We start from the raw sequence: 27,485 nt of genomic DNA, 5'->3' as shown, positions 1-27,485 counted from the left end.
AATAATAATAATAATAATAATAAAGAAGAAGGAGAAGGAGAAGAAGGAAGAGGAGGAGAAGGGAAAGAAGAAGAGGAAAAAGAAGTACCCGGTAGGGTACATTTAATTCTTGTACTTTTCTTCCAGAGCTGTAAAACCAGTTTGGTGGGGGACGCTTTCTGAAAATGGTGTATGTAATCAAAATGAAGAATAAAGAGGGGGTCCTTCTGTAAATCAGTGCAGGTTTTGCCCTTTCTGCGGAATGGATGCCTGACTCTTTCACTGCCCTATTTGACACCTGTATGTCCTTAATCATTGCTGCATGGCCTCTCACAAAGAGAGTGGGGTAAAACGTGAATGACGGTGGAATGTTTTCTGATTTCTAACAATAAGGAGTAGCTTTAAAAAACAAAAAGATTCAAGTAATAGGATTAGGATCAAAAATAATTTGAGGATCCCTGTTTTGCAGGAGTGTTTTTATCCATTTTATAGTGAGAGTCCTCCAGGAAGCCAGACTTACCACCCATGGCTCAAGAGGGCCAGTCTCTGCGGAATCGGGGCTCATCCAGGGTTTATGTCATGAAGTCAATGTCTTCACGTTCAGCCCGCTCACTTGTGTCTCCTCTGTAGGGTCTGGGTTATCTTGTTTAGACTTTATTTTGGTTACATTTGAGGGCAACTACTGAGTCCTCATTTCCCACCGGCTATGAAGAAAAAGTGATGAGAAGAAATAGAAGGGAGAATGAAGGCGGCAGATGAGGGCAGAGAGAGAGAAACGTAAAGAAAAGAATCAAAAGAGATTTCCTCCTCCACAGTCTGCCCCTGAAGAAAACATCTGCCTGAGTGCTTTTCTCTGGAATGACCTGTTAACATAATCCAAACTTAGAGGGAGTGGGGAGGGAAGAAGGGCGTACTTTCTGAAAATTGAGAAACAAAAGTGAATGGATAAAATTATTGTGCTTCTTTAAAAAGCACACTAGGTAAATGTTACAGCTAGCAAAGTGAAAAGCAAACACATGCGCGTATATTTAGGCAGAACTTACAAAGATCAGGGTTCAGATGTGAAGAAATGTGTACTAACGGAAAAGCCCCCAGTCCACATCGGGGAGCGCCAGGGAGGAGGCAGGGACAAAGTAAATAAGGAAAGTCTGATGTCTCAGCACCATTATCCAATGGAGTAAATTTGTTTGATTCAGTTCAGAGATAATCTCAGCCCATTTTCTTTTTTTTTTATAATGATTTTTTCTTATATTATGTTAGTCACCATACAGTACATCCCCGGTTTCCGATGTAAGGCTCGATGATTCATTAGTTGTGTATAACACCCAGTGCACCGTGCAATACGTGCCCTCCTTACTACCCATCACCGGTCTATCCCATTCCCCCACCCCCCTCCCCTCTGAAGCCCTCAGTTTGTTTCTCATAGTCCATAGTCTCTCATGCTTCATTCCCCCTTCTGATTACCCCCCTTTCTTTATCCCTTTCTTCCCCTACCGATCATTCTAGTTCTTATGTTCTATAGATGAGAGAAATCATATGATAGTTGTCTTTCTCTGCTTGACTTATTTCACTTAGCATTATCTCCTCCAGTCCCGTCCATGTTGTAGCAAATGTTGAGAACTCGTTCTTTCTGATAGCTGAGTAATATTCCATTGTATATATGGACCACAACTTCTTAATCCAGTCATCTGTTGAAGGGCATCTCGGCTCCTTCCACGATTTAGCTATTGTGGACACTGCTGCTATGAACATTGGGGTGCATATGGCCCTTCTCTTCACTACGTCTGTATCTTTGGGGTAAACACCCAGTAGTGCAATTCAGCCCATTTTCTTGGGCTTACTAGCGCAAAGCTTTGTAGAATTACAAATGAGGTCCTGCCTTAGTACTCATGGCCCTTTTCCGGCTCTGGGGTTCCTCATCTCCAGAGTGATGTCCGAGGACCTGAAGCTTGGACGGTGCTGCTTGGGAAGGCCGCACCCCAGCCCTGCTTGTGACAGGGCTCCGTGTAGGTCACCCCAGGGTATGGCTCTGGGACGTGAGGAGTTTCTCTGGAACAAAGGCCACACCTTCCCTTGGCAGCCATTTCAGGGCTTAACAACCAATGGCCCTTTCGATCTGGATGACTGTTTGTCATAAAAGAAAAATATTCATCTGATTTCTGAAGAGAAAAATGGATCCTTTCAATGAATGAGTGCTAAGGAGAACATGGATTCACAAGTCAGGGAGAATCCATGATGAGCAGAAAATGGCCAGATAAATTACAAATGAGAAGACTATATCAGAGAGGGCTTCAGGCTGCCTTTCGGCCAGATTGCAGGGACAGTGACCACAAAAGAGTTTAACCCCGAGATGCAATGCCTCCTAAATTCCAATGATAAAGAATGATAGCATTATTTGACAATAGACAAACTGAAGGAGAAAATGGGGATGGGAACAAATTATTATCTCAAACATCCAAAAATCTCCACTGCACGCAGGGAAAACCCTTGTGGAACCGTCTACTCTTCCGTCAGCCCTCGGCTGAGCCCACTGAAGCTCTCCAGCAGAGAGGCTGTCCTGGCCACCTTAGAAATCTGCTTCAAACCTTGCAGTTAAAATTGCATTTATTATACCCAGACCCACCTCCTCTGCTGCCTTTTCTGGGCATTCTCAATGAAGACAGAACAGCTGGTTCACCAAGCTTTTAATGACAACACATCTTATGCAGAGCCACCGAATCACACATTTGTCTGAAAAATCTTGTCTTTGTGTCTACTTTTATGGAAGCAATAACATTTCAGATGATGATGGCCTCCCTAAACTAGGAAAATTGTTTCTTCCACAGCTGTTTATAGAGCCAAGCACATCCATTCAGGGAGGCTACTCATGGGGCTCAGATATCACAGAGCCCAGGAGAACATCCTGGGGGCACCTAAACTTCAATTTCTGTGTTTGTAGAATAGACCATCCATTCTGTTCTCAAAGAGCTAGAGTCCCCTCCTGCTTTTCAGGGTTTAAAAGATATAACAGTAGCTATTGTGTTCTTTACCTTCCAGGTCAAGAAAGTGGGAACTGAAACCAAAGGGGCAGAGAAGTCTTTATATATGGGAATCTTGGTGATTTCTGGTGGGGGAGGATGGCCGGTGAATTCATTTGAGGATGAAAGAAAACACTGGGGCTATCTTGATGATAAAGTTAATCTTTCACTCTGCTTTTTATTTTTTCATATTAATATGGGATGATGTATAGAAACGGTCCAATGTAGTTATAAGAGTCATCTAAGTCTATTCACTTTTTATTAATGAACCCAACCACTGTGTGTCACCCAGAAGTTTACAACCCAGTCTAGGTACCCAAGGAGACTTCACTCTTGTTGGGGAGTCTGGACTTAGTCTTGAGATACAATGAAAGAAGAATCCAGGAAGATAATTTAATCAAACATGTCCTGATGGCATTAGGATTTAATATGCATGATCTCTCTGTGCTTTCTTATCCAGAAAAGAACTCCTTTAACATTTCCTCTCAGATCAAAACTCATATGCCCAGAAATACTCTTGAGATGCTTGTGTTCTTTTTTTTCCCGTTTCCAGCACATTTAAACCGTATCGATTTACATTATACTAAATGAGTGCTCCCTTCTGCTACATTAGAGACCCTCCGTACTAATAATTGGTATTAATATTCATTGAGCATGTAGTACGGGTAAAGCACTGTCTTGAAAAATGTGCAATTAATCACAATCCTATTGTTTAGGTATTAGGATCGTTAGGTATTTTGTAGGTGGAAATTGGAGGCAGTTCAGTCTCCCGTCCAAGTTCACATGGAGCTGGGAATCTAATGTAGGCAGGTACCTCCCAAGCCTACTAGCTTAATCACAATCCTGTACTGTTGACTTCTGTGTAATGGTGATTAGGTTAGTTGTTTGAGATGATTTGTAAGGAATGAAGGAGATTGGTATGGGATAAGTTTGACCACACCTGATCGTTCATTTCAGTCTACGTGTTGATGAGGTGCCAGGCATTGCATCAGATACTGGAGATACAGAGAGAGCAAATTGCAGTCTCTGTGCTTATGGATCTCAAAGCCTGGGAAGGTCCTCTCAGCTGGAATGAGACATGGATGAGTGTAGGGCAAGGCTGCTTGACAGGGAGGGTGCAGTGGAGTCCTCCAGTACCCAACAATGGGGTGTTTCCATGGACATCTGCCTCGGCCTTTTCCCTGCAGATAGACAGACTAGATCTTGCAATAATGTAGGCACTCCCCACAGATGAGAACTACCCATCTCTTTACGAGCTTGCTGACCATTCCAGAGCTAAAACACAGCCTCTCAAGAATGTCTCAGATTTATACATAGGCCAGTTTGATGAGTCATAAAAAAGAAGCAGCATCTGTATTCAGTCAACCCAGATGGAATTTACCAAAAGTCTGAAAATATTAGAAAAACTTTCTACCAATGGTGAACAATCATTTCAGCAGAATAAAAATTTATTAAAGCATTTGGAGCACGGAGATAAGGAAGTGAGGTGGCGATTAGAGCCGAACCGAAGTATGGATGGGCGGTGCGGCAAGATGAACAGGGTCTTTGTATTAGAAGTAAAGAAAATCAGGGCAAAGTAGTTCGTGGAGAGACAGTGAAAACACAAGCGTCCCTTCTGTTATCTAATTTTGAATTTTCTATTCTTTATTGCTATCTGGTGATTTACAACAAGAGAAAGGCAATGGAGAAATTGAGAATCATTAGGATGTAATGATGTGTTTCAAAGACAGCCCTAATGAAAAGCAGAAATTTTAGAAAATAAAAAAACCCCAAATCATATTTGTTTAAAATCTCTAATGATTCCCTGAATCTTTTGAAGTCCGTGGAGCTACAGTGTGTGCTTCCATTGGCTTCTGAATTATGACTTTAAGTTATGCTGCATTTAGGAGGTTAATATTTGTTAATTTATGTGGAAAAAATTAACTGTGCAAAGTTAAGGAAAAATAGAACAATGAAAACTCAAAATAGTACTCGTTGCTGCATGAGAAAAGGAATACACACATAGTTTCATTTACTGAACTTGGATAAAACATACGTGAACAAAATACACCGAAATGTCAAGAGAGTTATCTCTGTGATGTGACTGCAGTCATTTTTCTTTTTTTTTTTCTATATTTTGCTCGATCTTATACACACAAAGTTTGTACAGTGAGGTGGCACTTTTATAATTAGAAAAACATCATGTTAGTTTAAAATAAACTTGCATTTATGTTTTAGAAAAAAAATGGGTTATATGATAGTAAATTAAATGTCTATTAGACACCGAGTGATTAGCTGTGTATAAACAGGGTTTACAAAAAACAAATCAAACAACACAAAATTAATAGCTTCTTTTTGGCTTGAGCAGTAAGATTCAGCAGATGTTATGCTGGAATTTTAGTAAAGGACATGATAGGGTCTCCTGAGATTTGACTGACAAAATGAATTTAAGTCTGTTAGGATCAGAGAAACTGTACATGGTTGAAAAACAAGGGCTGAACGTCTGTAAACAAAAGGAAATAATGACTGAGGAGGGGAGATGCTAGTGAAAGACCCTAGGGTCAGTCAGCGCTGTGTCTGAGGGAATACAGGCAGAGCCGGGTAGCACATGGAATATGTAAGATAGAAAAAGGCCCCAGTGGGAAGTAAAAATGGGAATGACAGTGGGGGGAGGTAATAATTAAGCACGTACTTTGTGCAAAGTGTTATGCTCTCTCGTGTGCTTTTTTCTAGGAACACAATAACTGTACGAGGTAATTATTTCCAATCAACAAATGAGGACATTAAGAACAACAGAAGACATTAAATAGGAATACTGACAAATACACTGACTTATTTATTTGGTTAAATACTATCTGAAAAAAAAGGCCTATTGACAACTGGTATCTCATAAAATAAACAAACCAACCAACCCACAAACCCCAGAACTGTGTGTGCCAAACATTGACAGACTGCAAACGGAAAAAACTTTTTTTTTAAGGCTAAGTTCCACGTATTACGTGTAATAACAAAGACACAAGGACAGTCAGCCCCTTTCTCTACTGATACAGTACATTGTATCACATTACAAGATTTATTCTAGTAAAGAGAATAAGATCCATAAAGATACTAAAGTAATGCACGTGGAAAGCCTGACTCAATGCTGGTTTGGATGAGTCATAACATATATGAAAAGCATAAGCACTTGGGGAAAATGATGTGGCCAGATCTAAACAGGATAAGGAGGATAAGTGGGATAAAAGTAAGGAAAGGGGGAAAAAATAGGTCACATATCAACAAAAAAGTTTCCAATAGCAGGAACTATCAAAACCAGAAGATTTGTTCCCAAAGGAAATTCATGATTGTGGAAGATTTAATACTTGAGTGAATAAACATGAAAGAATAACTAATCGAGAACAGCTCTAAATTTTATGCTTCTATAGATTCATTTGTAAATAAACTATTGAGCAATGATGCCTCATTTATTCATTAGCTTCAGGGGACAAGCTGTTCCAGAGAAGTTGGGTTCCCCAAATAATGCAAGTCTTGCAACAGACACAGATTTCTTTTATTTTTTAATTTCAGCCTTTTTAATAGAGAATTATTTAAATTGCATTACTGGATCCTTGCCTTCTTAACATTCCAATAACGGAATTATAATATGAGGTGCAGAATTGTGTATGGAAATCCTTCTGCATGACAGGGTCAGGACAACCAGAAAGTAGCTGTGATCTGGAAGTTTTTTGTTTTTTTTTTGTTTTTTTTTGTTTGTTTGTTTACCGCTCTGGTCCTTAGTGTTTTTGTTTGTTTGTTTGTTTCTTAATACATATCTGTAACCAAGGGTCCAGGAGAAGATGCTCTTGAACATTTCTTCACCTAAATGCTCTGATGCTGAACATCTGCTGTCTTATTGCACTGTAATACTATTTGTCTCCACGTTAAATATTTTAGACACCCTTTCAGCCAAAGGACTTTAAGGCTTTAGCTGAGGTCCTACATTCTGTCAGTGAATAAAAGGTGTAGACTGGATAACAACACTTTTCTTTCCTACTCAAAAACTCCCTCACACTGCTTTTGTAATTCCTTTCAGGTTCACAGGTAGATGGTACCTAAAATTGAGGCTGCTAGAAGTCTGATTTCCAGGTAACCAGCAAGAGACTCTATTCCTATTTTGGGGAAGATCAAGGAGATGGTAACTATTAAGCACTTTTTATGTATTGGGCTCTACTGAACACTTTCCATCCACATCTCATTTACCCTTGACAGTATTCTACAGGACAGACACTGTTACTACTTTCATTTCATGGATAAAGAAACAGAGGTTGGGTGAGGTTGGGTGATTAACACAACCATGTCATTAATAGTCTAGTACCTGGATTTGAACCAAGCAGTCTAATTTTAGGGCCAGTGTTCTTTTTTTAAATTTTTTTTTGAAGTAAGCTCCCTGCCCAGTGTGGAACCCAATGTGGGGCTTGAACTCACGATCGATCATGAGATCAAGACCTGAACTGAGATCCAGAAGCAGATGCTTAACAGACTGGGCCACCCAGGGGACCCCAGGACCAGTGTTTTTAATCACTCAATAATACTTACTCTGCAAATGCAAAATCATAGGGGGCTTAAATTAGAATTTGTGAATTAAATGTATTTCCAAATTTTTGCAATTTCATACAGTGCACAATTAATATTCTCATCCATGTCTCCTCACTTACATGTGCAAATGTTTTTCCATGATATGTAAAGACAAGCTGGATGAGGGCTAAATGGGATTTCAGTATTCTAAAGTTGTATGTATGATAACCACGATTGATTCATTAATTTCTTGTGGAATAAGAGCTTTACTGGGGTATAATTAATATACGGTAAGCTGTACAATTTAATAACTTTGGATGGATGTATACATTTATAAAACCACCACCATACTCAAGATAATCAACGTATCCATCAGTCTCAGAAATTTTCTTCTGGTCCTGTACAATTCCTTCTTGCCACCCTCCTGCACTTCCACTAGGCGACCGCTGATTCAATTTCTGTCACTGTAGATTAGTTTACCTTTTCTAGAATTTTAAATAAATGGAATTGAACTATCTGGATCTTTTTTGGTCTGGATCCTTTCACTCAGCATTATTTTGAAATGTGTTTACCCATTTACTGTGTTTATCAATAGTTCATTAATTTTTTATCACTAAACAATATTTTACTGCATCGATCTACCAGTTAAACATTCACCTGTTGATGAGTATTAGAGTTGCATCAGTCTTTGGCAATTACAAATAAAGCTACTATGATATTTATTTACAGGTCTTTCTACGGATAAATATTTTCATTTCTCCTGGGTAAGTACTTGGAGTGAAAAGGCTGGTTTCTAAGATATATAGATAGATAGATAGATAGATAGATAGATAGATAGATAGATATTCATACATATTCATATAGCTAGATCTATAGGCTTTTCATTTAAAAAAAAAATAAATCCGCTTGGCAGCTCGGGGAGGAAAAAGGCAGTTTGTGACCTGAGTTCTAAAGTTTATTTATAATAAAATACCAGGGAATGTCTGAAATATAAAGGATTATAAGTTTTAAAAGAAAGAGAGAGGGGCGCCTGGGTGGCACAGCGGTTGGGCGCCTGCCTTCGGCTCAGGGCGTGATCCCGGCGTTATGAGATCGAGCCCCACATCAGGCTCCTCCACTATGAGCCTGCTTCTTCCCCTCCCGCTCCCCCTGCTTGTGTTCCCTCTCTCGCTGGCTGTCTCTATCTCTGTCAAATAAATAAATAAAATCTTTAAAAAAAAATAAATAAAAATAAAAAAAGAGAGAAAATGTCATATATATACATATGAAGCTGTCAAACTCTTTTCTAAAATGATTGTGCCATTTCATATCCCCAACAGCAGTAAATGGGAGTGCCAATTTTTCACATCTTCAACTGTACTTGGTATGATCAATCTTTTCAATTTTAGCAATTCTAATGAGAACATAATAGTATCTCGTTGTGATTTCAACTTGCATTTCCCTAATGGTTAATGATATTGATTATCTTTTTATGTTCTTTATTGCCTTTGATATAGCTTTAACGGTGAAAAGTCTGTTCAAATGTTTTCCATTTTTCAAAACTTTAAGTTGGTTGTTTATTTTATTGAGTTTTAAGAATTCCTTATATACTTCAGATAGAAGACCTATATCAAATACATGATTTGCAAGTATTTCTCCCAATTTGTGATTAAATTTTTCATCCTCTTAATACTATTTTTGAAAGCAGAATTTTATAATTTTGATGAAGTTCTGTTTATCTTTTGTATTTTATATGGATTGTGTTTTTGGTGGTTCATGCAAGGAATTTTGCCTAACTCGAGGTCACAAGGACTTTCTGCCACGTTTTCCTCTAGAAGTTACTTAGTTTTAGGTATTGCATTTAGGTCCACAAGTTTTCTGTACATGGTGTGAGATATGGCTTGAAACTCATTTTTAACAAGAATTTAACATGGATATCTGATTGTTGGAGTATCATCTGCTGAAAAACTATCTTTTATTGACTAATTGCCTTTGCACCTTTTAAAAATTTCCATTTGGTTCCATTGGTTTATTCATCTGTCTTTATACCAATGTCTCACTGTCTTGATAACAATAGCTTTATAATAAATCTTGAAACAGGTAGTATTGGTACTCCAACTTTTTTCTGTTTCCAAGTTGTTTGGGCTATTATATGTCCTTTGCATTTCTATATGAATTTTAGAATAAGCTAGTCATTTTTATTTTCAAAAAAAGCCCACTAGAATTTTGATTGAGACTGTTTTGAATATATAAGTCAACTTGGTAAAAGTGGATGTTGGGCTTTTATCTAATGTTTTTTTCTGTGTCCATTGACATGCTCATGTGATTTTTCTTTTTTAGTTTGTTAATATAATGGATTACATTGATTTTGAACGCTAAATCTACTTTGCATTCCTGGGATAAATCACACCTGGTCTGAAAGTACTCTTTTTATCCTGCTGCACTCTATATGCTAAACTTTTGTTAAGAGTGTTGGTATTTGTGTGCATGAGGAATGTTGGTTTGTAGTTTTCTTTCCTTGTGATTTCTTTGCTTTTGGTATTGAGGTAATGCCAGATCACAGTATAAATAGGGAAGTAGCCCCTCCTTCTAAATTTTATGGAAGAGTTTATGGAATTGATATTAATTCTGTTTTTAAAGACTTATTTTATTTATATTAGAGAGAGAGGAAGAGAGAGAGTGTGAGTGGGCTGGAGGTAGAGGGAGAAAATACCAAGCAGACTTCCAGCAAAGTGTGGAGCCAATCTGGGGCTCGATCCTACACCCCTGAGATCATGACTGAGTTGAAACCAAGAATCAGATGGTTAACTGACTGAGCCACCCAGACACCCCTAGAATTGGTCTTAATTCTTGATTAAATGTTTGGCAGGATTCAGTAGCAAAGTGATCTGGGCTTGGAGTTTTCTTTATGGAGAAGTTTTTAAATATAAAGTCAATTGCTTTAATACATGCATGGCTTTACAGGCTATTTCTTCTTGAGTAAACTTCGGTAGTTTTTGTTTTTCAGAAAATATGACAAATCATGTAAGTTGTCAAATAAGTTGGCACAAAGGTGTTCATAGTATCTCATTACAATCCTTCTAATACCTATAAAGTCTGTAGTATTGACAACTCCTCCATTCCTAATACTGATAACTTATGCTTTTTCTTTTTTCCCTGATAGATCTACCTAGATTGGCTTATTAATTTTAATCTTCTTAAAGCTTTTGGTTTTGATACTTTTCTCTGTTTTGTTTTCTAAATTTATCATGTCATTTTTTACTTTGAATTTAATTTTCTTCTTTTTTTAGTTTTTTGAAGTGGAAACTAGGTCATTGTTTTGAGATCTCTCTTATCGAATATAGTCATATTGCTCTGTCTCCTTTCATGCCTGGAAATTTTGACGGACATTAGTCATTGTGAATTTTACCTTGTTGGATGCTGGATATTTTTGAATCCTAGAAGTACTCTCGAGCTTTGCTGTGGGATGTAGTTAAGTTACTTGCAAAGAGCTTGATTCTCTAAGGTCTTGCTTTTAAGGTTTGTTGTGGGGACACAACGGCATTTATTCTAGAGTTGACTATTCCGCCCTACTGAGGCACGAGCTTTCTGACTACTCTACCCAATGTACTATACAGTGTTAGTTTTTCAGTCTGACACATGGAAGCAGACACTATTCCTGGTCCTAGATGAGCTCCAGGCACTGTTCCCTTTAATTCTTTAGGGCAACTCTTTCCCGGGCCTCTGGAAGTTTCCTCGCAAGCATGTGTTGATCAGTACTTTGGTCAGTTGTCAAGGGCAATCCTCTGAAGACCTCTGGAATTCTCTCTCTTCTCCATTACTCTGCTCCATGAACTGTAGCCCCCTTTTCTCTCCATATACTCAACTCCATTTCCTCAACCTAGGGAGTCTGCCAGGCTCTGGCTGTGTTCCCTCTCCCTGCATCACAGCCTGGAAACTTTCTCAAGCCAGAAAGCTAGGGCAATCGTGGGACTCATCAAATTTGTTACCTGTATGAAAGGAATCATTCTCCCTGCTTGCCTGATGTTCAGTATTTTGAAAACTATTGTCTAATATAAAATTAGCTCATGCTAAAGATGAGCAATCATTGTATAGTGGTCTTATTATTATTTCTCTGTATTCAGTACCACTCTTTCTGCAAGGACTTTAAATTCCTCCTTATGGAGCGCAGGTGTGTCCTTGTGACACATACCAATGAAATCTGAATGGAAGTGTCATTGTCACTTCTGAATAGAAGTTTTAGGAGTCAGCATATGGTTTACCATGTTTTCTTTTGCCTCTGCCAAAATGACTGTGCCATCCCAAATTTCGGTGGCTCTTTCAGCCCGGGTCCCAGTGTGAAATAGAACCTCAGATGACCCAGGGTAGATTTGAACCTTTTTGTTGAAAGCTGTGTAGCCGACCCTGTCTGATACATGCTATAAGGAAGAGACTGGTTTTAGTTTCCAGAGCATCAAACAGTTAAGTCTGTCTAATTCATAGTCTTATTGCATGCTCATTTAACTAGGAGAAAGGCATGATTTCTTCACGTAAGAACTATTCATTGAGTACCATTCCATGCCAAGACTGCGCTGGGCTTTGAGAACACAAAGACAAGAGACAAAAGATAACATTCTGTTCCCTCATGATCCACAGTCTAGGGCTGGGTGTGAGTGAACAGACATTTAAATGAACGGAATAGGCTTTACTGTGTGAACAAGGCTTGCTGTGGAAGTTCACAGGGAGCCTTCTTCATCCAGTCTGTGATGGTCAGTTCAAGATTTCCAGGGGACAAACTGCTGGGACAAGTCTAAAGAAAAATGAAGGAGAGAAAAGCATTCCTGGCAGAGGAAGCAGCACCTGGAGGGTCTCCCTGGCAGGTGCAGGTTTGGTGCATCTAAGGAATTTCACACTTTTCTAGAGACCAAATAAGAAATGAGGCCAAAAAGAACATTTCTCCCCTTGAGGCATCTCATCAATTCATTTCACTTCTCTGAATTTTATTAAGCTTAGCACATACTAAAGTCAACTAAGATGAGACCCCTCTTTTCCAGAGTCTTAAAGTCTAGACCCCTAAAAACAGCAAAACGGAAGCACTAAAGAGCTCTAGCTGCCATTCTGTAAGGGTATATAATACGGGCAGAAACTGCACCTGGAGGGAAGAAGTGGCATCAGAGAAGATTCCATCTAGGTGATACATCAGTTTGCCAGGGCTGCCACAATGAGGTCCCACTAGCTTAAACAACAGAAATGTAGGTCGCATGGTTTTGGAGGCTAGACATTCAAGATCGAGGTGTCAGCAGGCTAAGCATCTTCTGCGAGCTCTCTCCCAGCTTGCAGACGGCCGCCTTCTCACTGTGTCTTCACATGGTCTTCCCTCCGTGTGTGTGCATCCCTGCCATCTCTCTCTGCATCCAAATTTCCTCTGTTTATAAGGCTCCAGTAAAATGAGACTAGGGCCCACCCTCGTTCCAATGTAATCACCTGTTTAAGGGCCCTGTCTCCAAATACAGTCACATTCTGAGGTCCTGCAGGTGAGGACTTCCACATATAAATTTGGGGGAACATAATCAAGCCCGTAACAGGGAACATGACTAGAGTCTTAACTTGATGAGTAAGTGTTCTCGGGCAATCAAGTCATGCAAAGTAGCTCTGGACAGAGGAAGCAATGGCAGCAGTGCGGAGGGATAGTGCATCATTCTATACTGCTCTGCCTAGAGGGGCTAGGAGCAGAGATGAGCACGGAGCAGTGAGGAGGGCTTTGCATGTCTAAATGAAGGCCTCTCGGTTTTATTCTGTAGAACACTTGGTTCTTATTTTTGCTTTACAATAGTATCACTTGGGACTTTGAAAAAAATGCCAGTATCCCAACCCCACCCCCGGTCACTTGAATCTGTATCTGTAGGGATGATATTTTAAAAGTATCTCCCTGGGTGACTTGCAGTGCAGCCACGTGTAGGAGCCACAGCTGTAAAGGGTGGAGATCCAGGAGCCTACCGAGACGAAGGTCTTGTTTAGGAAGATCACTCCAACTGCAGTAAGAAGAGTGGGCTACAAGAGTTGGGCCGGTGTGGAGGGCAGGGAGCAGCTTGGATGGGCTGTTGCAAGAGCAGGTGGGGTGGGAATGAGGAGGGACAGGAAGAGATAAAGAAAAGAAGGAATCCAATTCCCAACTCAATGTGGGGAATGAGAAAATGGAGGAGGTTGTGGAGATTCTTACATTTTTGGCTCGAGTTATTGAGTGAAAGGAAATTCAGTTTATTAATAACAACAATAACAAAAATGCAAGAGGAAGAGAACTTTTTAGGGCAATGATAACAAGCTTAATTTTGGATTTATGGGGCTTGAGTTTCTTGTAATGAAGTACAGGGCACACTGGGGTATACAGGTCTGGGCATAGGAGAAAGCTGAGTAAAAGGCAGACACTTTGGAGTCATCAGGGTATGAACCACAGTTCAAGCCATGGGAAAGATGAGATGATGGGGAGTAGAGAGAGCTGAAGATAGTCTCCTGGGAATACAAATGTGTGAAGAAGACTAGGAAGACAAAACCAGGGACAACAGTGACAAGCCAAGGAAAGGGTCAGTGGAGGCAAACACCATGGAAAGATGAGGAAATATCAGGACTGACGAGAGCCACCTGGATTCGTTAATCAAGAAGGCATTAGTGGTTTTTGCTCCATGATTTTAGTGAAGCTATGGGGGCCTAATTTTAACGTTTATTTATTTATTTATTTTTAGTAATCTCTAAACCCTTTGTGGGGCTTAAACTCATGATCCCAAGATCAAGATTCTCATGCCCTTCCTACTGAGCCAGTCAGTGGAGGCCTAATTTCTTTTTTTTTTTTTAAAGATTTTATTTATTTATGTGACAGAGAGACAGCCAGCGAGAGAGGGAACACAAGCAGGGGGAGTGGGAGAGGAAGAAGCAGGCTCCCAGCGGAGGAGCCTGATGTGGGGCTCGATCCCACAACACCGGGATCACGCCGTGAGCCGAAGGCAGACGCTTTAACGACTGTGCTACCCAGGCGCCCCGGAGGCCTAATTTCAATTGCAGGTTGGTGAACAAATGAGTTGTGGGAGTGGATTCAGTGAGTATAAAATATCCTTTGGTGGAAGAGTATGCAAAGTCCAGGGAGGGGGTAGATTGTTGGGAAAATTGCCATCAAAGTAAGGAGAGGTGGTGAGGTAAGAGAGTAGAAGTAACGAGAGTAAGGGGGTGAGTGGGTCAAAGGAGTTGAAGGGTGTGTTTGCAGACTGATACGATACAGAATAAGATTTCAGAGTGGGGTGCGGTCCCGGTAATGAATAGATGCAAGGAAGCATCTTAGTAATGTGTTGCTGAAATGGATGGGAAAGGTCAGTGAATTTTGAAGCTAAATTATTGACTAGATCAACCACACAAAGTCACTGTGATCATACGAAAATCAGGGACGGGGGAGCAGAAGACAGAGCCAGGAGCTCATGCCATCTCTGGAGCTGGTATCCGTGGGGAAGGGCGAGATGGAGGAGGGCCCAGGTTGATGTGGGAGACTAACCTGCCCCAAGATGAGGGCTGCAGGAGGAGGTTCTGGAAGTCCAGGACAAGGGAATAGCAATCAGCTAGGCAGAGGCAGGGTCACGGGCTTTCAGGGTGGAAACAACTAACAGCAACAGCAAAGCAGAGCCCAAGTTCCATTAGGAGACCCGGCTCACATGTATGAGCAGTTCTGAGTTGCTGCGGTAAATGGGAGGAAGATGGAAACCGAGAGTGCAGAGGTGGAAAGGGTGAGATGGTGCGGGGCTTTGTAGGCCAAGGCCAAGAGTTTAGCCTTTTACCTTAGGTGATGGGGACCATCACATGGTTCAAGCAGGAAGGTGAGATCTCAGACCTGAGTTTCAGGAAGCTCTTCTGGGGACTACGTGGAAGACGTATTGCAAGGGCTGGCGTGGTGGAGACTGAGTTAGGGACAAATCGCACAAACCCAGTGAGGGTCTAGAATAAAACAGTGGTGCTGCTGGGGAAGAGGCAACAGACTCGGCAGCAAAATGCAATGATTCGGTTATGAGGAGAGAGATCTCGACAGAAGCCAAGCTTCCTGCTATGTCTGCCAGTCATCGGCTCTAAATCCTCCTCAGAGAACAGACAGGGAACTTACATTCTGAGTACCGAACTAGAGCCAGACAGGATCCCACAGAAGCCTATGGAGAAGGAGCAGGAGAAGGAGAGGAGACAGGAGGGAAAGGAGCAGCAGCCCTGTCCTCAAGAAACATGATATAATTGTCCTGATTTGATACCTTGTACCCTGACACAATATAGATACAGTAATATGTACCATTATTTTTTAAAATGTTTATCTTTTGGATAGTCTCCAAATTTCTTCAATCCATTTAAAATAATTAAGTGTTCAGTTAATCTTTGACAAGATTTTTTTTTAGTTTTTTATTAAAATTCCATTTAGTTAACATATAGTGTATTCTTAGTTTCAGGGGTAGAATTTAGTGATTCATCAGTTGCATATAACACCCAGTGCTCATCACATCACGTGCCTCCTTCATGCCCGTTGCCCAGTTACCTCATCCCCCCCACCTCCCCTCCAGCAGCCCTCAGTTTGTTTCCTATGGTTAAGAGTCTCTTACGGTTTGCCTCCCTCTCTGTTTTCATCTTATTTTATTTTTCCTTCCCTTCCCCTGCGTTCATCTGTCTGGCTGACAAGTTTCAACGATTAGTGTATCCCTGACAGGATCACTCGTGTTGCTGTTGTTTACTGCAAAGTTAGTCAAGTGGAAACATAACTATAAACAATAGGAAATCCAGAATAAGAAAGTTTTATAGAGTTTCTTTCCTTCAAGGGCTTAGCATGCACCAAAGAAACCAAAAAGCTGAGCGTGATCTATTGGTACCATTAATAATCCTGATTCTGGCCTTACTTGGGAAAGCAGAACAGAACGTGTCTTACTGATGACATAACATAGGCACAAACTGAGGGCCGGCTTAGACGTAGATCAGGCTTGAAAGGGATCTCTGCAACTTAGTAAAATAAGAAAGGAGATAGAAAACATATAAAATTGATGGATTTTTATGTAGACTTCCTTACAAATACAGAAATCTATCCTTGAAGAAATATGATTAGGACTTGCAAATAATTTATAGGAAGAAAGCAATGTGAAATGGAGTCCCTCTTTTAGGACTGATGATGTTCCAACCGAGAAACTAAATTAAAACTTGGACAAAATATTTGTTTGAGAAAGTTCTCTCCCTTCTCGGCGTTAGCCCTTTCCACACACATCAGGGAAACTTAAGTAGTGTTCCTACATCTTTCTGAAAGTATGAACTCATGGTCCTTTAGCTACTTCCTGAGATGATGGGTTCGGGTAATAGAGATCTTTCCGCAAAGGCCAGAGTTCCAGGGAGCAGGAGCACCCTGCCGGACCCTCACAAGCTGGGCTGCAAGTTAGGGCAGGATTGGTTATCTCTAACAAACTCAGTATTTTATACTTTCCAATGGCTCGGTATTTTGTGACCAGCACAATCGTCATAATAGTTTTGAAAACAAAAAGCAGTCGGACTTACCCACCAGAACATGGATGAATTTCACAAACATTGTTTAGCAGAAGCAGCCGGACAACAGACAAGGACACCGTATAACTTCATTTCTAGGAAGTCTAAACCAGTGAAGACTAATCTAAAGTGATAGCAATCAGAAAGTAGTTGCTTGAGGTGGAAAGTGAGTGAAGAGGGCCACAGGGACATTTTACAGTGTATCGGGAATGTCCTATAACTTGTTTTGTGCGGAAGTTTACACAGGTGGATATAATTGTCCAATTGTCTTCCAGCTGGAACCAAATTCCATACATTTTATTGCGTGTAAATTAGCCTGATTCTAAAAAATTAATGCTTATAAAAAATGTCATCAATCTTAAAGCATTCTAAAAGTACTTTATATCAGGTTAATAGATAGCATAACAAAGCAGGTTATGATTTTAAAGACATATCACATAAATGCCTATTTTCTAAAATTCTAAAAAATTAGTTGATGAGGTTGTTTTTTCCTACCTACAAGTTTATATCCAAAACCCAGTAGCAAGCATAATGCCATGTATTCTCTATAGCATTGTATAAATGCTCACTACCCATTGATATGTTATCCTTCAAAGAAATGAGAAAGGGCTTATTTGTTAGTGTCTGGTATCAGCTTCCATATACTTCATATCAGCTTGCTTACTCAGGAGATATTTTCATACTGTGAGAATCAAATATTTTTCTTTGAAGGCATCTTTCTCATAAATTTGTGAACCCTGATCATGCACTCACACAAAATACTAACATACCTCGCCCGATATACCCAGTGTCGACCTGGGGCAGAGAGTTTCTTTGTAATGTGTATTTTTGTAGCAAGTAAACAGGAGAAACAGCCAAAGAGAAATAGGCGTTGAAGTAATGGGACTGAGTCTTTCAGGCACTTCTTAGTCCAGAATGTTCCTAATTCCATGCAAAAATCAAAGAAAGAGCTACAGAAAACTCCTCCCAGCGCAGTGCTGAGGATCATTTCACACAGCACAGCAGGGAGGGGCACGGGGGCTCATGATGCCTGCACTGCCTCGCTCACCTGTACTCAGGGCTAGGAACTGGGCGACAAAATAAAAATGACAAAACGATGCAGACTAGAACCCTGTGTACTTGTGGTAGAAGCCTTACTCTTTAAACCCTGAACACGCATCAGTGGTGGCTCACGAGACTTTCTGTGTAGTCAGAAACAATTCTGCTGCCAGACGGAACGCAGAATGGACCAGAGTGAGATACACATGTGCCCAACACATAGGGAAGACCCAAAGGTGGGCCAATCCACGAACGCAAAGTTATCAGTTAGGGCAGGCAGGAAATTTGCTTCTAGCTAAGAACTTGCCCCTAGATTTTGGTGGAAGAATTGGTCATTAACAGCAAGCTAACACTTAAAGATTACACTTGAAGTTTGTTACTGTACGTAATTTATTCCATAGCGGGAATTTCCTCTTTCTTGCTTATTTTCTCATCCTTGTAATATGCCTTGAACTAATAAAACCACTATAACTACTGTCAGGAAGACGACCGCCTTTGATAGCAATTTGCATTTGCTATTTCGGACCCCCAAGTAAGAACCCCTTAAAGGAGACAAAACTAGATGCGTGAGGCTCTATTAATAGCAATATGCTTATTCCATATATTCTTGGCTTTCTGAGCCGCAGCATAAGGATACTCAAAGGTAAGTTTGTAAATATTTCCACTAGCAGGTTGTTGACCATTTTTATATTCTTATCTTGGTCAGTAGATAAAGCCAACATAGTTCAGAAACACATAATGGTTATTTTCCTGGCTAACACCTAATGCCGTTTTGCAAGCGTGCATCTGTAAATGATTGTTTACCTTAGCCATTAAGTATAGGTAAAAACTTCTGTAACACTGTCCTTCCAAGTAGAGGCTAATAGTCTTGAGTTGAAACAAGACACACAGTGTAAACAGGATGGCATATAAAGTGTGATACAATATACAGAGGACAAAGTATGTATGAAGGGTAACTGATTAATAAAACATGGCTGGCCTTGATTTAGTTTATAAGAAACTTAAGACATTTATCAACATCTGTCTGAACCCAGTTCCAGTCTCTTGGACTCTGTTGTGGATAAGCTGATTAATAAAAGATGATGCCTTAGGAAGGAAGCTTAGAATTTTGTAAGCAATGACAAAGGGAAAGGCAGGGCTGAATCTACATATGAAAGGAAATTGGGAAAGTGAACTAGTTTACCACTATATGCCTGGCTGCCACTTCCCTATAACATTTCATCTCCCTCATATTGGCTCAAGTCTGGAAAAATAAGAAGGAATTTCAAAAATTAAGTGTGGAATTAATTTACAAGACAGATTGTAGGTTTTTGGTGTGTGTGTATGTGTTTAACTCTGAAATACAATCCGGTTCCCTTGTGGCTTCCTCCTCTCGGTGTTCTTAACTTTGCAGCTTTCCGTGTTTGTTTTTCATTTGTATCCTTGATCTTTTAGTCTTTCCTTTCCTCCTGGCTAGAATAAAGCTCCAACGTTGAACAAGTGCCTCCCTTTGCCAACTGATAGACGGTTGCTCGATAAACGTTGCCTTCTGGAAACAATCGGTTCCCTGTGTTCCATGGTCGGCTTGCTCATTCCTTCAACCACTTTCCACCTAACACGTGTAAATTATATCTAGTCACTTTGGGGCTTTGCTTCAGTCAACGTCCATGACCAAGGGCTTGGAGGTAAAACAGAATAGTAAATGCACTAATGCCTGGTAATAAGCATCTGCCCAAACATCCCTTTATTTTCTAAATGTCCAGGAAAAAAAAATCACTAACACACAGAAGGAAGGAGGCAACATTTTAGGAGGAGTTTCCATAGGTTAAGGGAGGAATTAGTATTATCGCTTTTCTTATGATATAAAACTAAATGCTTTCGTAAATACTAAATGAGGAAGTACAAAACTAAGGTTACATGAGAACATTTTTAACTCTTTGGATGTTACACCGCTGCTCCGAGAGTCGTCTTCATTGCCTACAACTCAGTATTACGGCTGTGCCCAGAAATCTAGGTTGGATATTTGATAAGAGGTGAAAGAGATCATTTGAGGAGGATAATTGGTCGGGGTAGGGAGGGGGGGAAGGCTCATGTTGAACGTGGACCCAAGACTGTGTGCTCATATTTCACCTTGGAGATCCGTATTTATCGAACTGAAATTCGCACCATTACAACCCTTCTCTGTGCTCTAGGAAAGTAGTTGGGTCAGATTCACCGTGTGTCAGTAAAAAACAGAAGCAACCGGCAGGAAGAAAAGCAAAATATTCTGGCCTACTGTTAGACACTGAGGTCTGAGAACATATGATGTTCTGATTATCATGTTGTGGGTCTCGTCCTACAAAATCGAAGACTTTATATATAAAACTTTTATTTATATATAAACAAATTGAAAAGACATGAGGACAAGGCAGCCAAAGTATCACCAGGGGAATCGCAGGAATCACTGTTGCGAAACTGATTTATAAATCAATGTACGGAGTCAAACAACCCCAGAGCGAGAGCAGGGCGGGGAGCCAGGCTGCCGATGTCCAGGGGAGCTTCTGCTGTGTCTGATGTCCTTCTTCCCCTGTTAAATGTAAGTTGTCCGAGAATTATTTTTTAAGACTGTGTTGTTGGTGGTGGTGGTGGTCATCGAAACAGTCTTTCACATAAATCAGGAAGTCACCATGCCGATCACGAGAACAGGGTCCATATTAAATAATGAAAATACAGTAACTAAGATGGGCCTCGCCGCTTGCGTCTGTGTGGACGTGCCTGAGCGTGCGTACGTATGCGTGTGTACCCGTGAATGCGCGTGCGTACATATGCGTCTGTGCGGACATGGCTGCGCGTGCGTACTATGCGTGTGTACACATGCCTGTGCGTACGTATGCGTCTCTGTGGACGTGCCTGCGCACGCGCACGTATGCGGCTGTGTGCCCATGGATGCGCGTGCGTACGACGTGCCTGCGCAAGCTCATGTATGCGCGTGTGCCCGTGAATGCGCGTGCGTACGTATGCGCCTGTGTGGACATGCCTGCGCGTGTGCACGTATGTGCGTGTACCGGTGGATGCGCGCGCACGCGTATACGTTCAGCTACGGCAGAGAGAAGCCGAGCACGCTTCGCCGGGCGGTGCCTGGAGCTGCGTTGCGCGTGGCCGGTTGTGTGTTCTGGTCTGAGCAGCTGCTGACAGGAGCCGGGACCTGAGGCTGATGCCGCCGCAGGAGGGCTGGGCAGGTACAACCCTTCCTCCGAGCAGGGAAGCCGCGGTAAAAAGGGACTGGGCCGGGCCGGGCAAGGCTGCAGCAGGACTGTCCGCTCACGGCCCACATCTGGTGTCATTTAGGGCCCAATCCCCACCCCCTGGGGCTGGGAGCGGCCGGGTGGCTGGATATCGCGGTCTGACGGGTGGTCCCGCGGGGTGGGTCGGAGCGGGAGCCCACACGGTGGGGGAGAGGTCAGATTTCGCCTGCGGGGAGGGTCCCGGGGACGGCAGGCGCGTGGGAAGGGTTGGCTCCTGGGTCAGGAAGAGGGTCTCAAACGGGGTAGCCTTGAAGGCGGGGATGCCCAGCGCTGCGTCTGTGAGTATTGCTGGTGCGGGGGCGGAAGCAATTTTGATAGCCGGCGTTCCGACACCCCACGCTGGGGACACGAGTCACAGTCACCTGCAGCTTTCCTTACTCCCCAGGCTCCGCCAGGGGCCCTGCCGCAGGTCTGGCTTCCTCACGGGGGACGGGGCGTGCACACGCATTCATTTAGGAAGGCTTTGGGTTCTAGTTCTTGCTCATACCACTTACCGTGGTCCCCGCCTTACCCACCGTCTCCCCTTCTGGGGTTTCACCTACCCCGCGGCTCCAACCTTTTGGAGCCTCCTTTTGGTGCATGGGCAGGAGGTCAGTCCTAGCCTAACCCGACCTCACGACGCCTGGCGTTCAGCTCACTTCATCAGGGAGGGCTTTTATCATCTCACGTCCTCACAAGAGCAAGGGTGAAGACAGCACAATAAGATGTTTTGGGAGGGAAAGACCACATTTGCATAACTTTTATCACAGTTACAATTGTTCTGTTTTATTCTTAGTTATTATTGTTAATCTCTCACTGTGCCTAATTTATAAATTAAACTTTATCATACATATGTATGTTTAGGGAAAAACAGTGTAGGTAAGGTTCTGTACTATCCGTGGTTTCTGGTATGTACTGATAGTCTTGGAACGGATCCCCCTGCAAATAAGGGGAAGGGACTACAGGTTTAGCATTTCTTTTTTTTTTTTTTTTAAGATTTTATTTATTTATTTGACAGAGATAGAGACAGCCAGCGAGAGAGGGAACACAAGCAGGGGGAGTGGGAGAGGAAGAAGCAGGCTCATAGCGGAGGAGCCTGACGTGGGGCTCGAGCCCAGAACGCTGGGATCACACCCTGAGCCGAAGGCAGACGCTTAACCGCTGTGCCACCCAGGCGCCCCTGGTTTAGCATTTCTTAACTATTTTTCCCTCCACTTATTCATTGGTAAAAGAGAAAAAAAACCCACAACAATGCTTGTTTTTTTATTTTCCAGGGATCTGGTGAGGATGGCATAAGAGAAAGGATATGAAAGTGATCAATAAACCATAAAGCATTATGCATTTGCGCACACTTCTGTCTCAGGCCCTTTGCACTAGCTTTTTCTCTGCCTGGAATACTCTTCATCCAGCTATCCTAATGGTTGTTCCCTTACTTTCTTCAAGTGGTTGCCACATGTCACTTGATCAGAGAGGGCTTCTCTGGCTGTCTTGTATGCAAGAGCAATCTGCCCAACCCCACTGCTTTTGGCCCTTGCTCTAACCCTGCTTTATTTTTCTCCACAGCCTTGCCACCATCTCACATAAATATTTTGGACATTGTTTGTTTAATTGATTCCACAAGGAAGGAGATTTGGGGCTGTTTTATTCACTGCCGTATCCCCTGTGGCTAGAACTACCTGACACATCGTAGGCACTTAATAAACATTGCTGGATGAATGGATTAAATAATTCATTGTAAGATATCATTCGAGTTGCCTAGGCCTCCACAACATAACTATATCCCAAAACTAAAGAGGAATCATTTGCCCAGTACTCCTTTCCAAATGCTGGCACTGTTACGCACTACTGATAGGCTTGGGATGAAAATCAGAAGTATCTCTAGGCTCATAGACATCTCCCTGGTCTGGCTAATTTCAAAGAGTGACTATGAGAGCCTCCAGTTTGTCTGGCTTTTGCTCCGGTCTTCAAGCCATTAGGCCTCAAGGATAGAAACTGCATTGGCAGGCAACTACACAAGGCTCCCTACGAACAGTTTTCCTGCAGGTCTGATAAAAAGATAACAGAAGCAGTGTATTAAATTTCTCTTTTCACTGCCTTGTTTCCTTTAGACTTGCTGCCTGAGTTTCTCTGTCTTTCTCCAGATTGTTCTGGGAATCTTGATTGCTCTAATAAACTGCAGTGTATTTTTCAAAACGATATTCTGAGCCTACATAAACTTAATTTTCATTAAAGTTAAAAGACGTTTTAACCAGACTTTTTCCTTGGTAAAAAGTTGAAAGACATTTTAACCAGACCTTTTGCTCTGGTCCCTGTCACCGCAAGATCAGAGAAGTGACTCTCCCTGCCCACCCCCACCACTGCCAACCACACAGGCCTCCTTAAACACACCAAGCACAGTCCTACCTCAGGGCCTTTGCACTGGCTGTCTTCCTCTGCCTGGAACTCTCTTCCCACAGATACGTACTTGGCTCCCTCCATCACTTTTTTCAAATGTTTGTTCAAATTTTATCTCCCAATGAGGTCAATGTGGACCACCTTACTTAATCCAACAAACTGCTTCTCTTCTTGCCTCAGAGCCCTAACACCAGCATCCCTAGTCTCTTAACGATTTTCTCTCTCTTCTCTTTTCTTTCATAGCATTTACCAGATTCTAATTCATTATGTAATTTACTTTTACTTTACATTTATTGTTTATTGTCTGGTTCCCTCCTTCCAGAACATAAGCTCCATGACAGTATGGATTGCCTTTGTTTTTTTCCCCATTTCTGTACTCCCAGGACCTAAAGCATGACTAGGCACAGAGAAGGTGGCCAACAACATTGTTGAATAAATGAGTTAACTTTAAAGATGAGTTTTGGCTCTTTTGCATATTGCTGACATTCCTTGTCTTGATTAGTAATTTTAGGCATTCTGAACTCCAACTATTTGTAAAATATATGGTATCTAATTTGTTTCTCTCCCCTTCATAAGAACATTATGTGAATTGAGCAATACTTCAATTCCGCAAGTGTGAACTGAAAACTTACTAGGAATCAGGCAGTCCTGGTGCCAAGCAAAAGGGATGCAGAAACAAAGAAGATATAGTCCCTAAGTTTAAGAAGGCAGACAGAAATATGAACAAATAAATTATGATTCAGTATCATAAGAATAATAGTAGAAGCAGACTCAAAGTAAAGATAGCCCTGTGGGAAGAGATCCAGAATCTCCACCTGGGATAGGAGAAAGGTATCAAGGAAGCCTTCCCAGAAGAGGTGATGTTTAAGCTGAACAGCATGTTTCAAGATGAATAAGGTTTGAATAGACACACAGAGTAAAGAAGGTCATTCCAGGCCAAGGGCATAGCCATTAATGAAGCCACCAAGCACTGTGGTACCAACAGGGGCCTCTAAGCTCAGTATTACTGCACTGCCAAATTCAAGATCACTGGTTCCTTTCAGGAAGATAACAATAATAATGATAGCTTATATACAGAGTGCTTACCATGTGCCAAGCAGGTCTCTGAGTCTTCATACATGTGCACATTTAGTTTTCTCTGCCATCTGCTGACAGAGGCACTAATCGTTCCTACTTTATAGGAATAATACGAGAAAAATGAGGCTCAGAGCAATTACTATGTAAGACGATCAATACACACAGGCTCTAAGAAAAAAGAATACATTTTCTTGTTTTTATGAAGTATTTTTTGTTTTTCACTAAGGCAGCTGAATCCAAGTCTCACCTAGCCCAATCCAGGCCTGACACACTCAGAGGAGAGCCGGAGTGACTGGTGGTTAAAGGAAGAGAGATTTTTTTTAAGCCTTTGAAAATAGTGTCATTTCAAGCAAAACTATTGGGTTGTTGCTGTTGTTTTAGCACACGTAAATAGAAAGGATTTTTAGCACAGGTAAATAGAAAAGACAAATATTTCTTATGTGACTGGTAAGCAAGCCAGAGTATGAAAAGTGGAGATAAGTATAGCTTTTTAATATTCTACAGAAAGTTACATAAAAACTTTATAAAGGCCCACTGGATATTTATTTTCCCTCCTCTGGTAACAGTCTTAAATAAATATAATTACTTTTGGACAATAAAGTGCCTCAACGTCGTATACTGAAAACCAATAAAAAATACCAGCCACTTGGAAGAGTTCCTGTCTGGAGACTGACCTGGTCCTTACACAGCCGAGTCAGAAGGTGAAAGGTTAAAAGTGCGTTCTGGATTTTAGACTGAACATAAAGTGTAGACTTGGTGGGTTTTTTTTTTTTTTTTTAAGCCAAACGTAGTTTTCTTTTTTTTTTTTTTTTAAGTTAATTAGCCGCTAATGTGGACAGTCTCAAGGATCCAAGTCAATTAGGACCCTCTGTGCCGAACTTTCCAAGCTGAAGGCCGCATGCCCTTTGCATTTATGGGTAGTGTACTCTGGATAAAATCTCTTTGCAAGGACCAATAAAAGGCTGCATAATGGAGACCGTGAGCTTAGGGCTGATGTCATTAAAGCAGTTCTCAGTATTTTGGCACTTCCCTTCTGATGTCAAGCGTGTTATTCTCATTGAGTGGGTGATGGCCAAGTGGAATAAGAGAAGTGTGTGTTAATCCATTGCCGTTCTAAAGTGACAGTAAAGAGCATTTGCTGCATTTCCCATTTGGATTCTGCAGCCCCTTTGATTCACACCTATTTTTTCCAGGTTAGATCTTTACCATTCTATTTATGTGGCACTGCCACGCTCAACGCACACATCACAGCCAGCTGCGGGGGGGGGGGGGGCTTTCTGGGTCCCTGGAGATGCGAATGACAGCATTTGTTAATTGCATTTTTAACATTCTGTAGAATTGGCCAGCCCATCAGGATCTTTTCTTTTTTCTTCTTACACCACTTTATTGAGGTATGATCGACCCACGAAAAGTTGTACATATTTAACACATACAACCTGAGGAGTTTGGAAGAAAGGATATACCGGTGAAGCCATGGCCGCAGTCTGTGCCATAAACATGTCGATCACCTCCAAAAGTTTACTCCTGCCCTCCTTATTTACTACTGTTAATTATTATTGTTTGTGATAAGAACAGTTAACGTAAGATCTACTCTCTCAGAAAATTTCTAAGTATATAATACAGTATTGTTAACTATAGGCTCTGTGCTGTACAGTAGATCTCTAAGACCGATTTTTCTTAGGTAGGTGAAACTTCATAGCCCTTGACTAATACTACCCCTTTTCTCTTTCCTGGTAATCAGAGGAGCTTTTCTTAAGGAGTTCTTGCTTCTTGGGACACCTGGGTGGCTCAGTCAGTTAGGTGTCTGCTTTCGGCTAGGGTCTGATCTCAGAGCCTGGGGTCTCAGAGTCCTGGGATCGAGCCCTGCATTGGGCTCTCTGCTCAGCACGGAGTCTGCTTCTCCCTCTTCCTCTGCCCCCACCCCCACTCCTGCTCTCTCTCTCAAATAAATAAGCAAAAAACCTTAAAAAAAAAAAAAAGGAGTGCTTGCTTCTCTATTTTTATACTACCAACATTTCCATTTAAAGGAGAAACAAGCTGCTTTCTTTAGGACAAAATTCCCTACATCTCTAAGTTTTATTGATATTTATATAAATAAAAATGAATACATATAAATAAGATTTATTTATATAAATATAAATAAGATTTGTCAGGTGAAGAACTGACAAATCTTAATATATCATTGGACAGAGGAGAGGAAAGAAAGGGCAAATTCAAGAACAATTTTGAAGTGTTTGGCTTGGGCAAATTTATGAAGCAATGCCTTTTTCAAAGCCCAAATGGAATGGGACTGTGGAGGAAGAGGATGGTGCACATTTGAACACTCCGGGCTTGAAGTGTCTGTAGGATGCCCAGGGTGAGAGGGTCGGTGTGTGGCTGCATGTTTGGCCTTGAAGCTCAGAGGTGTCTGGGCTGAAGGTAAGACACGGGTCAGGAACATCAGGGAAACTGTGAAAGCCAAAGGCGTCAGGGGGCTCACCTGGGCAGAGCGAGTTGAAGTAGATGAAAAGACAACATCCCAAGGAACCCAAACATATTGAGGACTCCAGGGGAAGGGAAGCCACAGACAGACTGAGAATGAGCACCCAGGGAGGCAAGAGGAAAATAAGAAGAGTGTAGAGACCAGAAGCAAAAGGAAAATCCTATTTCGAGCCAAGAGGGCTCAATAGCAGAGGGTTATAACATCATAACTGTGAAGTAACCTTTGATT

At 41.5% G+C, this 27,485-nt stretch overlaps 1 long non-coding RNA gene across 6 annotated transcripts in view; it reads left to right on the top strand.

Annotated features, from left to right (window-relative positions):
- Positions 1–24,214, top strand: part of LOC123797514 (uncharacterized) — a 136,247-nt gene extending 112,033 nt beyond the window's left edge. For all 6 annotated transcript variants that reach the window (XR_015722221.1, XR_006780971.2, XR_015722217.1 and 3 more), the window contains 3 exons: positions 7,045–7,097; positions 8,256–8,290; positions 22,579–24,214. This is a non-coding gene — a long non-coding RNA (uncharacterized LOC123797514). The remainder of the gene's footprint in view (positions 1–7,044; positions 7,098–8,255; positions 8,291–22,578) is intronic.
- The last annotated feature ends 3,271 nt before the right edge of the window (positions 24,215–27,485 follow it).

Source organism: Ursus americanus, chromosome 29 (genome assembly GCF_024610735.1).
Source record: "Ursus americanus isolate L20-20 chromosome 29, mUrsAme1.1.p, whole genome shotgun sequence".
Taxonomy (NCBI): domain Eukaryota; kingdom Metazoa; phylum Chordata; class Mammalia; order Carnivora; family Ursidae; genus Ursus; species Ursus americanus.
The sequence above is the reverse complement of the archived record's forward strand: the minus strand, read 5'-3'. Positions and strand labels throughout refer to the sequence as shown.